This window comes from Artemia sp. Qi Xiang Cuo, chromosome 7 (assembly GCF_049724085.1).
Source record: "Artemia sp. Qi Xiang Cuo chromosome 7, ASM4972408v1, whole genome shotgun sequence".
Classification (NCBI taxonomy): domain Eukaryota; kingdom Metazoa; phylum Arthropoda; class Branchiopoda; order Anostraca; family Artemiidae; genus Artemia; species Artemia sp. Qi Xiang Cuo.
The window spans coordinates 10,887,697-10,903,619 of NC_142800.1; the positions used below are offsets into that span (position 1 = coordinate 10,887,697).

Genomic DNA, 15,923 nt, shown 5'->3' on the forward strand with positions numbered 1-15,923 from the left:
ACATTTTATGTTCTTTGGGCTAATTTAAACAAATTTGCTATCGCACAATTTCAATCAGATGCATTTGGTGAAAAGTGAAGTAGTTGGGGGAGGGGTGCTAATTGACCTCAATCACTATTGATCCTCAAAAGAGAATTAGAACTTCCAATTTCAACCAAATGAGCCATCTCTAAAGCTTATACAACCATCCCTTTCATGACAACCTTACATGGCCCAGGGCATAACTTACAATACTCGCCCTAAGGCTCTGGTGGTTAGTATCAACCCAAAAAGCCTTATTATCTTATATTTGAATTATTTTAAATAAAAAGACTCTCTCAAAATATCTAATAGATACATCTCAGGAAAACACGATATGTTTTTGTGTGTTTGTGGGGGTTGGGGGAAGATGTAGGTGCGCTCTGATCACTTTGACTCTTAAAAAGGGCAATAAAAATTATGATTAGTAATCCAATGAGTCTCCTCCAAAGCATGTACGACCACCCTTCTTTATAAGAACCTTTTTATAAGAAACTTACAACCCTTTACCTGATAGCTGTAGGGAGGGGGGTGTCTTCATCACAGACATAATTTTCAAAACGTTCAACTGTGATGAATAAAAATCGTTATTTTCAAATTTTGATTGGAAGTGTTAAGGCAAATGATGAGCATGGATGGGGAGAGGGGCATTTGCTCTCAAATCACTTTGACTCTTAAAAAGGGCACTATAACTTCCAATTTCAAATCAAATAAGCCCCATCTGATATTTATACGACCAACCATTCCATGAAAGCCTTATATGCCCTCAAAAAAACAACTTATATCCCCAGGGCGCTGGGGGGATGTGTCATCCCTAGAGATATTATTATATGTTCTTTGGACTATTTTGAAAACAAAATTAATATCTCATAATTTCAATCAGATGCGTTTGGTGAAAGGAGGGGTTTCGGGGGGGTGGATAATTGCCCTTTATCACTTTTGACGCTTAAAACGGAACTAGAATTTCCAATTTTCTACCAAATGAGCCTCTTCCAATTTTAAATGACCAGCCCTTCCATAAAAACCTTAAATATCCCCTGGGCATACCTTACAACCCTTGCCCCTAATCTCTGGGATTCGTTTCAACCCCAAAAGCCTGATAGTTAGACTATTTTAACTAGAATGGCTATCTCAAAATTTCTATTAGATGCATTTCGGGGCAATATGACGTGTGTGTGTGGGAGGGGGAGGGCAGCTGTCCTTCGATCACTTTGAGTCTTGAAAAGAGCATTAGAGCGTCTGATTACCAATTCAATGAGGCCCTCCGAAGTTTATATGACCACACTTTCTATAAAAACCTGATATGCCCCCATGGCATAACTTACAACCCTTGCCCTGAGGGCTGTGGGGATTTTTATCCTCAAAGACATAATTTCCAGACCTCGCAAATACCTTGAACAAAACGGATATCTTAAAATATTGATTAGAAGTCTTTGGAGAAGTGATGGGCATGGGAGGGGGGGGGGGGTTATGTGCTCTCTGATCACTTTCGACTAGTAAAAACAGCACTAGTCATCTCAATTTCCAATCGAATGAGCCCTTTTTGAAGCTTCTACGACAACACTTATATGCCCCAAGGGCACAACTTACATCCCTTGTCCTGAGGGTTATGGGAGGGCTGCCACCCTCAAAGATAAAATTTCCAGACCTTTCAACTACGTTGAACAAAATGGCCATATCAAAATGTTGATCAGAAGTGTTTAGGGAAATGAAGGGCGTTGGGGGATTCTCCCCCCGATTACTTTCGACTATTAAAGGTGAATAGCCCTCTCAATTTTCAATTGAATGAGCCCTTTTTGAAGTTTTACGACAATGCTTTCTATTAAAACCCTTAAATACCCCCAGGGCATAAATTACAACCTTATCCCTGATGGCGGTAGGGTTGTCATACTAAAAGACATATTTTCTGGACCCCTCAACAACGTTCAACAAGATGGCTATGTCAAAATATTGATCGGAAGTGTTTGGGGAAATGATGGGTGGGGACGGGGGAGCATTTACCCTCTGGTCGCTTTTGACTATTGACAAGGGCACAAGCAGTCTAAATTCCCAATTGAATGAACCTTTTTTGAAGTTTCTACGACAACACTTTCTATAAAAACCTTATATGCCCCCAGGGCATAACTTACAACCTTTGCCCTGGGACTGTGGGGGGTTTGTCATCCTCAAAGACATACTTTCTGGACCTTCGAAATACATTGAAGAAAATGGCTATCTCAAAATTTTGACTGGATGGGTATGGGGAAATGTTGACCGTGAGAGAAGGTTAGTTACCTTCCAATCCCTTTTGACTATCAAAAGGGCATTAGCCCTTTCAATTTTCAATAAAATGGGCCCCTTTTGAAGTTTTTAGGACAGCGGTTTTTATAGAACCTTATATACCCGCCAGGCACAACTAGCAACCCTTGCCCTGAGGGCTGTGGGGGGAGTTGTCATCCTTAAAAACCTAATTTCCAGAACTTTTAACTGCGTTGAAAAAATCGCTATCACAAAATTTTGATTGGATGTGTTTGGGGAAAAGATAGGAGTGAGAGGGGGGTTAGTTGCCCTCTAATCACTTTCGACTATTAAAAAGGGCACTAGCTCTATAATTTCCAATTGAATGAGCACTTTTTGAACTTTCTACGATCATCCTTTCTAAACCTTATATGCCCCCAGGGCATAATTTAAAACCTCCGCCCCGAGGGCTCTGAGGGGGGTGTTATACTCAAAGACATAATTTCCGGATCTTTCAGCTACGTTGAACAAAATGTCTATCTCAAAATTTTGATTGGAAGTGTTTGGGGAAATAGCGGGCGTAGAAGGGGTGCTAGTTGCCTTCCAATCACTTTCGGCTATTAAAAAGGGCACTCCTTCGATCCGAAGTGCCCTGGTCTAAAAGAAAAAAAATACATTGTGCAAACATCATTGATAAAGAGTTCTTTTTAAATTGTTAAAAATACTTTAGCGCAAAAAGTGAGGTATTTAGGAAGGGACGAACCCCTCATATACGTAATATTTTCTATTCGTTTAAGTTTTAATGTTGCTACTTACTTTCAGTTGAAGAAACTAACTTTTTATTCAATTTCTGATTGTTTTTTAAAAAATGCTGGAAAATCCAGCTTCCCCTTCAAGGAAATTCTCTTCCCCATGAAAAATTCCACCATGGAAAGATCCTTCCACGCCATCACCCCCCACCCCCCTACAGTCAGAAGAAATCCCCCTGAAAATATCTGTATACTTCCCAATAACCAATACTTTATGTAAACAATGGGCAATGTTCATAACTTTTAGCCCTTCCCCCCGGGGACTGTGTATTCCTCAAAAACACAGCTATTAGATTTTTCGACTATGCTGAAAAAAAATGGCTATTTAAAAATTTTGATCCTGTGACTTTGGGGAAAAATGAGCACGGGAGGGGCCTAGTTGACCTCCTAATTTTTGGTCAGGTAAAAAGGGTACTAGAACTTTTAATTTTCGTTCCAATGAGACCTCTTGCGACATTTTAGGACCGCTGGGTTGATACGATCATCCCTGGGGAAAAAATAAACATGCATCCGTGATCTTTCTTCTGGCAAAAAATACAAAATTCCACATGTTTGCAGATAGGAGCTTGAAACCTCTACAGTAGGGCTCTCTGATACGCTGAATCTGATGTTGTAATTTTCTTTAAAGATTTTATGACTTTAAAGGTGTGTTTCCTCCTTTTTTCGAAAATAAGCTAAACATTCTCAGACTCGTAACCATTATATATTTAAAATCAGCACAAAAGGCCGATCATTTTGAGTATCTATTGAAATCAAAATTCCGTATTTGAGAGTTTCGGTTCCTATTGAGCCAGGTTGGCTTTTTTGATCAACAATCAGAGGCAACGCTACAGCGTTGCCTATAGTAAAGGCCATACGGCTCCAATCTTTTATTATTTATTTATTTTTTCCAGAGGCGCTTCAAATGGAAGGGTTCGTCGTAGAAAATTCAAAGGGGGCTCATTCGATTGGAAATTGAGAGTTTTAGGGCCCTTTTTAATATTTAAAAGGGATTGAATGGCAAATAGCCCCCCCCCACGCCCCTCATTTCCCCAAACACATTCAATCAACATTTTTAGACAGCCAGTTTGTTCAGCGTAGGTGATTTCTAGAAAGAAAATATATTTTTGAGGAGGATACTCCCCCACAACCCTCAGGGAAAGGGATTTAAGTTATGCCCTGGGGGCATATAGGGTTTTTATAGAAGACGTTGTCATAGAAAATTCAAAACAGGCTCATTCGATTGGAAATTAAAGAGCTAGTGCCCTTTTTAATAGTCGAAAGTGATTGGAGTTTAACTAGCCCCCCCCCCACGCCCATCATTTCTCCAAACCCATCCAATCAAAATTTTGATATAGCCATTTTGTTCAGCGTTGTTGATTTCCAGATAAAAAATATATTTTTGAGGAGGACACTCCCCCACAACCCTCAGGGCAAGGGTTTTAAGTTATGCCCTGGGGGTATATTGGAGGAGGAACATGCGGGGTCACCACTTTTAAAGGCAAAAATGGCGCAAAGAGTTGCTATGCCACTTACTGGAGGGGGAAGATCCCTCTTTGGCCCAAATTAGTGGGATTTCCGCGGTTACTCCAACGGTTCCGTATACTAACGTGATAGGATGGTCTATGGCCACATTTAAAGCCAAAGTTTACCGATAAGGTTTTCTAACCAACTCTTTTAGATTCGACCTAAGCTGAAAAATTAAAAGAGTACACAGAAAAATCTTACTGTATTAACAATCACGCGGTATAAAAAGAACTCACTAAAAAATGGACACTTCCTCCCAGCCCGCTAGCCGCGTGCTGCGGCGGGGGCTACGAGGGTGGTAATGAATCTTTCCAGCCAATCCTTGGACTTGCTAATTTACTGGCCGACCTCCCGAACTGCAAAATTCTTTCCCTTGTGGTCTATTAAGTACTTACGCATTTAAGAGGACCCAAAATAGCATCAAAAAATAATGGGAAAATTAAAGTTTATTACTTAAGGAAGGAAAATAATTAAGGGGCCAAAAGAAATGAATCTGGGAGGGACATTTATCTGAAAAAAACTGGGACCATGGGTTCCAACACCTCCCTCCTAAGATAAATGGCCCGTATCTCCGGTGGATTGGCTGGAAACTCAGACATAAAATCAAATCAAAATAAACACTAAATTTTTCTTCCTCTGGCTCCGGTCTTCTTGTTTACTTCCTTCTTATAGCTCCTGCCGTGCGAGGGTTTCTGCCTTGCCGAGTAGTGTGGGGTACTATGAAGTTTTCCTCGTTTTTCAGTAGCTTCTCTTCCTCCTCCGTTAGAAATAATTGCAGGATGTCGTCCTCGGGACTCATAGAAATTCATTGTACACAGCACAATCAAAAACAAAACTTTTCTTGCTCTCACGAATTTACATTTGAGAGGAGCAGAGAATCAATTTCTGGCACATGTGATGATGCCAGCCATCGTGAAAAATTGGCTGCACTAGCCTCTTAATTTCCATCTGTGGAAACAACTCCAAATCTCGATAAAAAAAGTAAAGTGCCCCTTGGCATAATTTCAAATAGTCTAAGGCCGAAAATACACAGGCCTGTGAAAACGATAAGGGTTCAGGAAAATGAAGTAAAAATCTGAGCGAACCATGAATCGCTTTTTTCTGGTTTTCCTCCGCTGGGATAATTAACTGAAGAATATACGTTGATGCTAATTGAAAATGAAATTTGGATACATCTCCCACTGAATACAATTTGCCGGAAATACTTGTCGACTCCCATGAAGAATAACAGCTATGAATAGGGTTGCTGGACAACAGTTTGGGTGAAGTATGAAGTGACTGGGAGAGAGTATCCCTCAAGGACTCCTGATCAGAAAGGCAAAATCTCGGTAAAGGGATCACAAATTATCCGCCAGTTGTGCATTGAGGAAAATGGCTATCTTTTGCGACTTCCCGCAGGGGATCTTCCCCAAGGGATTCCTCCCCCTCATAAAGCATCGACATATTTTTTGGATTGATAATACTAATTTCATATTCATTTCCAAATTTTTCCAATCCGACTTGACATTTCATATTTCCCAACTTCCCTCAAACCGTGGTAGGTCATTCATCTCTATTTTGTAACCCTCTTGATTTATTCCCCATGGGTCTTTGTCCTCTTTTCCCCCCTTATTATCTATGTTTTCAAGGCACAGCCCATCCAACATTTTTTTGTTTTTCGCCGCTGCAGGCTGAACCTCCAAATTTTGTCTCTTCATTGCAGTCTTCTTTTCTTCTCTACTTTTCTCAATTCTACCATTCACACAAAATGATTAATCATCGTTATATCTCATTCGGACTTCAGTGTCCACCATCATTGATTGAATATTTTCCTTGTATCTCTATTTGATATTTCTTTTCTCTTTTTTAGTTTTCTTTTGTTTTGTAGTAACATTAAATAAATCGTCATGAAATCTGAATTGGACTCTAGTGTCCATCTTCGACTGTTTTTCTTTATTGTAGTTCCGCTTAATATCTTTCTTTTCTCTTTTAGTCTTTTTTATTCCTACCGCAGAAACAAATATTTCATCATCAAATGGGAACTGTACTCCGACATTTGGTCTCTCATATACTACAAAAATTTCTCGAATTTTCTGAGGAAAAGTGCGTACAATAAATTTTGTCTCCTTTTTCTCTGGTACAATCGGTGCTTCATTTTGGCCCGTACTTGTTCGCGTCTCATATTCATTAAAAGTGTTCTCAAGTTTTCTATTATTTGCAAATTTTCCTGAAAAATCAATTTCGCGCGTCTCATTTCCAATATTATCCTGTCTATTTATTTCCGCACCCCTTTGTGGATTATCGACATTTTGAACCCGCGTATCAAGTATTTCGTTTTTCCAACAGGGTGGCACAGCCTTCCCATTTGTTTTATGGGCCGGTTCATCTCCCCCCATAGTTAACGAAGTATTATATTTTCTCCTAAAAGCGTTTAATGTATAGTAATTTTCGTTTTCTCCCAATTGATTCTTAGACAAATTATTATGGCTATCTGATGGTCTAGAAATTAGTTATGATAAAATCTCCCTTTTTGGAATTCACCAGTGGGCTTCTATTTGACCTATCATGGTTCTTTTAAACTCTTGGTGATATCTTTCTTCTTTCTCTATAGCTATTTTATCATTCTCTTCCTTTTTCTCTCTAGCTATTCTTTCTTCCTTCATGAAATTTAATATTTGTTGTCTCTTATCTTTCCCCCTTTCTTTTCTATCTCTCTCTCTTTTTTTTCTATGGGCTTCACTCCCCCTTTTAATCTAATCTCTGTCCGACATAATTTCAAAACTTCGCTTGTCATTATTTCTTTTCAATTCCTTTTCTGAATTCATTTGTTCTATATCTGTCCTATCTCTATCCGGCAACTCCCCTTCATTTGGCACAGCCTCTGAGGGATGAGTTCGTCTTGTTTTTTCACATATTATTTCTTTTTTGTTTATTTTGTACCCCCTCATTTTACCGCGTCTACTTCTCTCTGATTATTTTATCTCTTATTCAATTAGTCAATCTTGGTAAGTTCAAAAACTGTCACGCAAAAATTATGGTACGCAATTACTATTGTGAATTATCAGCTCCGTGTAAAGAGATTCAACAATTTTTCAAATAACCGGAATGTCTAGACTTCATTAGGGAATAACAACTTCTTCCACAACAAGCAGTTTTACGCGAGTGAATTATATCTCCGAAAAACGAATTAACAGGGGGTTAGACAAGAAAATAATCAGAAAAACCGCGCGAATATTCCACTAGTGAATTAGCTGGACTAAACTCAAACAGGGGAACTACCCTGTAAAACAAATCACGTATCCCTCCTGGATACTCGTATTCCAAATATAATCTCCTCCTGGGCAGATTACTCAATAGGACAGGTGGCTCCCACCTTCCTTGTCCAATATGCGCTCAAACTGACAAATTCTTCTAATTTGCCGTCCTCAATACTCTTATAACCTTCGTCACTGAAGATTATATCTAAGTCCGCCAATTCACTCAAATAATAACCCAACTTTCAACGTTTTCTTATCTGTCCTTAAACCCTGTAATACTTTTAAATACGGAGATTCCCCCACTGTTGACTTAACTCATTAATTTCACGTTATTCTTTTTTATTTTTGTCTAACAAGGCCCACGTCCCATTATAGACTTTTATAATTTTATCAATTTAATGCATAGTTTTGTCTTTTTATATGTCACCACAATAGGCTACCTTGCTGGCCAAATTAACCATTCTCGTCGTAAGGACAGACTTATTTTATTATCAGATTTACTGTTAGGACCTTAACTCGCTGCCACCACTTACTGGAGGAGGAACATGCGGGGTCACCACTTTTAAAGGCAAAAATGGCGCAGAGAGTTGCTATGCCACTTACTGGAGGGGGAAGATCCCTCTTTGGCCCTAAATTAGTGGGATTTCCGTGGTTACTCCAACGGTTCCGTATACTAACGTGATCGGATGGTCTATGGCCACATTTAAAGCCATAGTTTACCGATAAGGTTTTCTAACCAACTCCTTTAGATTTGACCTAAGCTGAAAAATTAAGAGAGTACATAGAAAAATCTTACTGTATTAACAATCACGCGGTATCAAAAGAACTCACTAAAAAATGGACACTTCCTCCCAGCCCGCTAGCCGCGTGCTGCGGCGGGGGCTACGAGGGTGGTAATGAATCTTTCCAGCCAATCCTTGGACTTGCTAATTTACTGGCCTACCTCACTAACTGCGCAATTCTTTCCCTTGTGGTCTATTAAGCACGTACGCAGTTAAGAGGACCGAAAATTGCGTAAAAAAATCATAGGCAAATTAATATTTATTACTTACGGAAGGAAAATAATTAAGGGGCCAAAAGAAATGAATCTGGGAGGGAAATTTATCTGAAAAAACTGGGACCAAGGGTTCCAACAGGGTATATAAGGTTTTTATAGAAGGCATTGTCGTAGAAACTTCAAAACAGGCTCATTCGATTCGAAATTAAAGGGCTAGTGCCCTTTTTAAAAGTCAAAAATGATTGGAGGCCAACTAACCCCCCACGCCTATCATTCCCCCAAACACATCCAATAAAATTTTGAGATAGCCATTTTGTTCAGCGTAGTTGATTCCCAGATAGAAAATATATTTTTAAGGAGAACACTCCCCCACAACCCTCAGGGCAAGTGTTTTAAGTTATGCCCTGGGGGCATATAAGGCTGTATAGAAGGCGTTGTTGTAGAAACTTCAAAAAAGGCTCATTTGACTGAAAATTCAAAGGGCTATTTCCCATTTGAATAATCATCAGTAATTAGAGGGCAAAGTGCCCCCCCACGCACACCCTTCCCCACAATATATTAACACAGAAGTCCCATGTAGCCCGTTTGCTCGGTATAGTTAATTCTCAGATAGAAATTATGTTTTTGAGAAAGAAAGTCCCCTAGAGCCCTCGGGGCCAGGATTTATAGATATACTCGGAGGGCATCTAAGGTTTTATAGAAAGTTTTGTCGTACAAACTTCAAAAAAGGCTCATTCGATTGGAAATTCAGAGGGCTAGTGCCCTTTTTAATAGTCAAAAGTGATTGGAGGGCAACTAGCCCCCTGCCCCTACGCCCATCATTCCCCCAAACACATCCAATCAAAATTTTGAGATAGCCATTTTTGTTTAGCGTAGTTGATTTGGAAAATATATTTTTAGGAGGACACTCCCCCACAACCCTCAGGGCAAGGGTTTTAAGTTATGCCCTGGGGGAATATAAGGTTTTTGTAGAAGGCGTTGTCGTAGAAATTTCAAAACAGGCTCATTCGATTGGAATTTAAAGGGCTAGTGCCCTTTTTAATAGTAGAAAGTTATTAAAGGACAACTAACCCCCCCCCCACGCCCATCATTTCCCCAAACACATCCAATCAAACTTTTGAGATAGTCATTTTGTTCAGTGTAGTTGATTTCCAGATAGAAAATATGTTTTTGAGGAGAACACTCCCCCACAACCCTCAGGGCAAGAGTTTTAAGTTATGCCCTGGGGGCATATAAGGTTTTTATAGAAGGTGTGTTCGTAGAAACTTCAAAACAGGCACATTCAATTGGAAATTCAAAGGGCTAGTGTCCTTTTTAATAGTCAAAAGTGATTTGAGGGCAACTAGCCCCCCCCACGCCCAGCATTCCCCCAAACACAAACCATCAAAAATTTGAGATAGCCATTTTATTCACCGTTGTTGATTTCCAGATAGAAAATATGTTTTTGAGGAGGACAATCCCCCACAACCCTCAGGGCAAGGGTTTTAAGTTATGCCCTGGGGGCATATAAGGTTTTTATAGAAGGTAGTGTCGTAGAAACTTCAAAAAAGGCTCATTCGATTGGAAATTCCGAGGGCTAGTGCCCTTTGTAATAGTCGAAAGTGATTTGAGGGCAACTAACCCCCCTCTCACGCCCACCTTTTCCCCAAACACATCCAATCAAAATTTTAAGACAGCCATTTTATTAAATGTAGTTTTAAGTTCTGGAAATTAGGTCTTTGAGGATTACAAATCCCCCAAAGCCCTCAGGGCAAAGGTTGTAATTTAAGGATTCCCCGAATCCTTCATATTATTTCTTATGGAAGAGATGCTCGTATAAACATTAGAGAGGGCTCATTTGATTGAAAATTGAAAGTTCTTGTTCACTTTTTAAGAGTAGGTTTTAGGCTTCTGCAGTGAGACGATGCCCAAACTCTTGTTTGTAGTTATTTTTATTCGATTCAAACTTGATTTGCATATTCAATTTAAGTTTCACTCGTTTTAAGATTTATTTATTCATTTACATTAATATATATTGTATGTTTGTTCGCATTGATTGTTTATTTAATTTCTGTTCGTTTTAAGTCTCATTTATGCTTCAATCGGAAAATATTTTCTTTGTTTGAAGCTAGATTTTCATATTCAATACAAGCATTACTCGCTTTAAGATCTATTTATTCATTTATATTATTCCTTGTTGTATGTTTTTTTGGTGTGATTGTTTACTTGGTTGATGTTCGTTTTGTGTGTCATTTTTTCATCAGTAGTAGTTTCTGGTCGTGTTGGGTTTGTACTTAAACTGGTATTTGTATCTCCTGATCTTAAGTTTAAAATGGTCTTTACTTTTCTTTGAAAAAATTATCTTTCGGAAAGTTTTTTTCATTAATTTAATAAAAAAGACTATTAAAGTCTTAACAATTAAATAAAAAAGCGCTTTTAAGTCCAAAATATCTAAAGAGCTTTTGGAATTCTATTAATAGGTTCCAGCCATAACTCTATGGACTTCACGCAAAAATGAAGCTTTAAGTACAAATTAACTTTATAATAAAATTTCATAATTTAATAAAATCAAATAAACTTTCGATATTTAACAAAATAAAATAAACTTTCGACATTTTGATGTTATTTATTTTGCAGTTAAAATCGCAATTGAAGTCTAACTACTTCTTATTCCTCCAGAAAAGATAATATTACTTTAGGCTGAAATTCGTTTTTTTCTTTTGAATTCCTAAGATTGTTCAGACTTCATAAATAATTTTAGAAAACCTTCCGCAAAGCCCAACAGCAATGGCTTCAAGTTTTAGAATTTCTTAGGGTTCAGTTAATCGAGTAAGATCCTATGGTGAAAGATTAAGCTACCAGTTCAACTTCAGCTGTCTCATTAAGATATCAGAAAGTAATAACAAAGTACCCCTTAGACAAAACAAAAATCATTAAATGAGAAGGAACAGAGAAATAAAATGAGCAGCAAAAATAGGCCGAAGCAATTTGTTTATTAAGAAAAAATTATTAAAACAGAAAGCACTGCCTCTTTTATAAACTTTACAATAGAGGCGCACTTAAATTAGGTCATACCCTGTCATGACTGTCTTGCAACAAGGAAAGCAGGCAAAACCAAATTGAATATCTTCAGAAAAGTTTGTAAACGAAGTGAATAATTAATATAAAATTTTAACAAAAGAAATATTTAGCACCAACACCCCAAAGAATATCTCATTAGAGAAGAAAATAATAATATTGAATCAGGGCAGCTATTTTGGAATAAGTCAGTGCAATATTTTATTATCATTGTTGCGGGGTCTCTCACCTCATCAAGGTTATTCCGCCCGTGGAAAAATATTGGAGAATTCTATATTGTCGATACGAAACTAAAAAGCATGCGTAGTTTGTTTAGGTGGCAGTCCAAATCAGAAGAAGTTAGACAGGTGAGAGTGAATGAATGGGCCACAACTCATTACAAATGTGTTATGAAACATAACGGGCCACATTAAAACCCTAGGAATGGACATCAATATCTTTGGAAAGATATTTTTAAATCTTTAAAATCAGAGACACCTCACTGATTTATTATTGCTCAAATTATCACAATTTTGCTAATGTAGTTGTATGCCTATCATCGTTGGAAGGGACGAATGCAGAGTAAATGCTTAGAGGAGCAACAACAAAGCTTGGACTCCCCCAGTGGTGATTTTCACCCCACCATCCCGGTGATTAGTGTATATTTTGCCTTTTCAGGGGTTACACATTCCCCCAAAAAGACACCCCTACTCCTCAATACTAATGGCTATTATATTTTAGATCTATAAGCAAAATGAACTGTAACTTTCTGTATGGGAAAATGAAGCCTATACTTCAAATGATTTCTAAGGTTGTCATCGCGCATCATATTTGCTTGACATTCTGAAGATCAATTACTTTTTGGAAAAGCCATACTTTTTTTCTAAACATAAGTAGAAACGGCTTAATCTTCTAAGAACTGCATCTTATAATAGTTTTCACGAAATAAATTTTTTTAGATTTCCAGGAAGTAAAAAGTGCTTCTCGGCAACCCAAATTGCGATACCTTCGTTTTTTCTTAGATATTTAATGATTTTTCAAGGGCGTTCAGTAATCACAATAAATTTCGTATATTCATATAGCAAGTAATGAAAAAGAAACTTTTTTTGATGCAGAAATCCATAAAAATAAAAACTTAATATAATTTAAACTACAAATGCACTAAAAAGTAAAAAAAAAAATTGTGTTCTTCTGAATAGTTATGAAATGTGCTATAAGGTTCCTTCGCACTTAATTTTGCTCAAAACAAAATAATAAAATATCCAGTTAGAGGGAAAAGAAGATATTTTTATGCTTTAGTTCAATGGATATGAATACATCTTTTCAAATATTTTTTTTTAGTATTTCTATTTCACCCTTTTTTAGTCTTTTGAGAGTCTTTTAACACAGAAAATTAATTCGATTCAAATTTATGCTTTATATTAAAAAACCTTGCTCACAAAATTTCATGCCGATACGACGCCCTTCTTGCACCCATAGTTGGTAAATAGCCAACAAAACCAAGAGAAGTATTGGACAAGCTGCACCAGATTTTAATCACTTGAATCTAATTTGGTGCAGTAGGAATACGCCTGAAGTTCCACATCATGAATAGTAATGTGATGTCGATTCTTCTCTATGCGCGTGAATGCTGGAAACTAAATATCCAACTGCAGAAACACGTCCTAGCCTTTGAAAGCTGTGCCTTAGAAGAATACTGAGCATATCATGGCAGGAAAAGGCCACAAACATGGAGTTTGGCCGGCGAATCAGTCAACCATAATTTACTGACCTTCTGAAACATAGAAGATGGAAGTATCTTGGCCACGTCCTTCTTATGCCAGAGGATTGAGTCCCATGTACATTTTGTAAGTAGTGGCCTGAATGGAGGCGCAAAAGAGGTCGATCAAGACACACATTCCAACGGCAATATGAACAGGATCTGAATAGATGGAGATGTCCCTTCAACCACAGTGGGAGGATATAACGACTGCAGCTCAGCTCCGTGTTGTCTGGCAAGTTTTCGTAGACGCCCTCTGTACAATTCCTGGCTCTGGGGGATCTAAGGTAATGTAAACGACTAGTCATTATTGGCCACCGACACTGCAATCTCTAACAATATTTGATAGGCAACCCTTACGGTTGCAAAGACCCCTTCATCTCCGTATTGCACAATTAATTCAAACGCATCTCCAGGTTTCTTAGAGAAACGTGTCGGTGTTGAATTATTTTTTTATATTCTTGGAATCATCAAAATGTTTTGCTCTTATTACTACTTACTTTTATTTTCAAGAAATGGTGATGAAGAAACGGGGAAAATGACAATTTCGTTCAATTTGCTTATACTTACCGCTAACTGTGCCCTCTGCTTTTTTCAATAAAAATAAAATTTCAAATATTAAAAAACGATCATAATTGTTAGATTATTTATCTGAATTTTTGCCCCCTAAAATTTCTGCGTCAATGGCGAGTGCCCCCTCTGCCCCCTTGTTCATTCTACCTCTGTTCTAGCAATGATAATTGGTCTATCAATCCAACTCCGGACGTACTTAACTTCATTGACCTGTTTAATTGCTTTATCTTTGCATTCCAATATCAGTTGAGAGTCAGATATAGTCACGCTCTTTATCCTACTGACATTTACTATAAGCCCCAGTTTTATGGCCTTTTGTTCTGTGGCGTCGAGTAGCAATTGCAATTGCTGTTTCGCTTCTTCGAGAAGAACAACATCAGCAGCAAGGTCTACGTCAGGGGTCAGTCGGCAGCAAATCTTCACTCGAGATCCTGAAGACTACCTTAGAACGTAGTCCATAACTATAAAAAACAGAAATGGGGATAGGAGACATCCCTGTTTGAAGCCAGACATTATCTTGAAGAAACGCTTTACCAAATGTTCTGTGCAGGCACAACATTCACTATCTTCAAAAAGTGCAAATATGATTTTGAATAGTTTATTTCGTACTCTGTAATAATTCAAAATCTTCTCTAAAATCTTTCGAACAACAGAATCAAACGCCTGTTCAAAATCAATCAAGAGTATGCATATTGCGTTTTCGTCCCATCCCTGGACTCTTCAATCATTAGTCTAAGAATGAAAACAAGATCAGAGCAAGGCCTACCAGGACGCAAGCCGCATTGCTTTTCCCTGAGTTGGGATTCTTGGGCTGTTCTTAGGCTTGTAAAATGACTGTGGCTAGTAATCTACTAGACACAGACGTTAAGCAGATGCCCCTCTCGTTGTCACAGATCAGTGCATCGCCCTTCTTGGAAAGTTTAACTAGCATAACCGTGGTCTAATCTCTTGGGACTTTTTTGTTATTCCAGTTGGCCACAAAGAGAGCAGTACAAACAGTTATGCAGGCTCAAAGGGATGTTTTCAGCATCTAAGTCATGATCCTATCGACTCAACATGCACGTCCCTTTTTTAACTTTTTCACAGCTGTCATCACCTCTTCGGTGTTAGGAGGTCAGCACTTACTTCAATTAGTAAGAAAGGTTAGATCGACTATGGGGCATATTCAGATCAACTTTGGGCCAGGAGTGACTAAACGATTTAGTGTTATTGAGCATAGAACGCAAAGAGTTAGAAGCAATCATTTGGGACAAGATAATTAATAATTTTGCAGAGGCTAAAGTGAAAAAATTCAGTTTTAAATAAATGGAAAACATGTTTTAATATATGAAAATTTTGTTAAAATTTGGCCAGAAAATTACGGGAGACAGGGTGGGGGCGCTAATCAAGATTTTGCCCCGGGCGCGAGAGACGCCACAACTGCCACTGACCTAGATTACCTGTATATCCTGGTTGTCACGTCCGTACACATATTGTGATTTTGTGTTGTAATATTTGATCTTAGATTTCATTCTCTAGACAGACAAAGCTAAATATACTTGTCAAAACCCTAATCTCCAGTACGTCTCCTTTGTCGAAACTTCTTGCACGCAGTGCATGTTTCTGAAGCTGTCTAATTCCACTGGCAATGGCTTAGTGAAACGGAACATACAAGACAGTTGTCTGTGAGTAGGGCAAAATCCAGGATTTCTTTCGGGGGGGGGGGGGAGTGGGTACAAAAGTTTATTTTCGAGGGGTGTTTACATTTTTTTTTTTTAACGCATCAAAAATTT

At 38.2% G+C, this 15,923-nt stretch overlaps 1 protein-coding gene across 1 annotated transcript in view; it reads right to left on the reverse strand.

Annotated features, from left to right (window-relative positions):
- The window catches only part of eag (potassium voltage-gated channel protein ether a go-go), a 525,138-nt gene that overhangs the window by 111,671 nt on the left and 397,544 nt on the right, over positions 1 to 15,923 (reverse strand). The gene's annotated exons all lie outside the window — the stretch shown is intronic.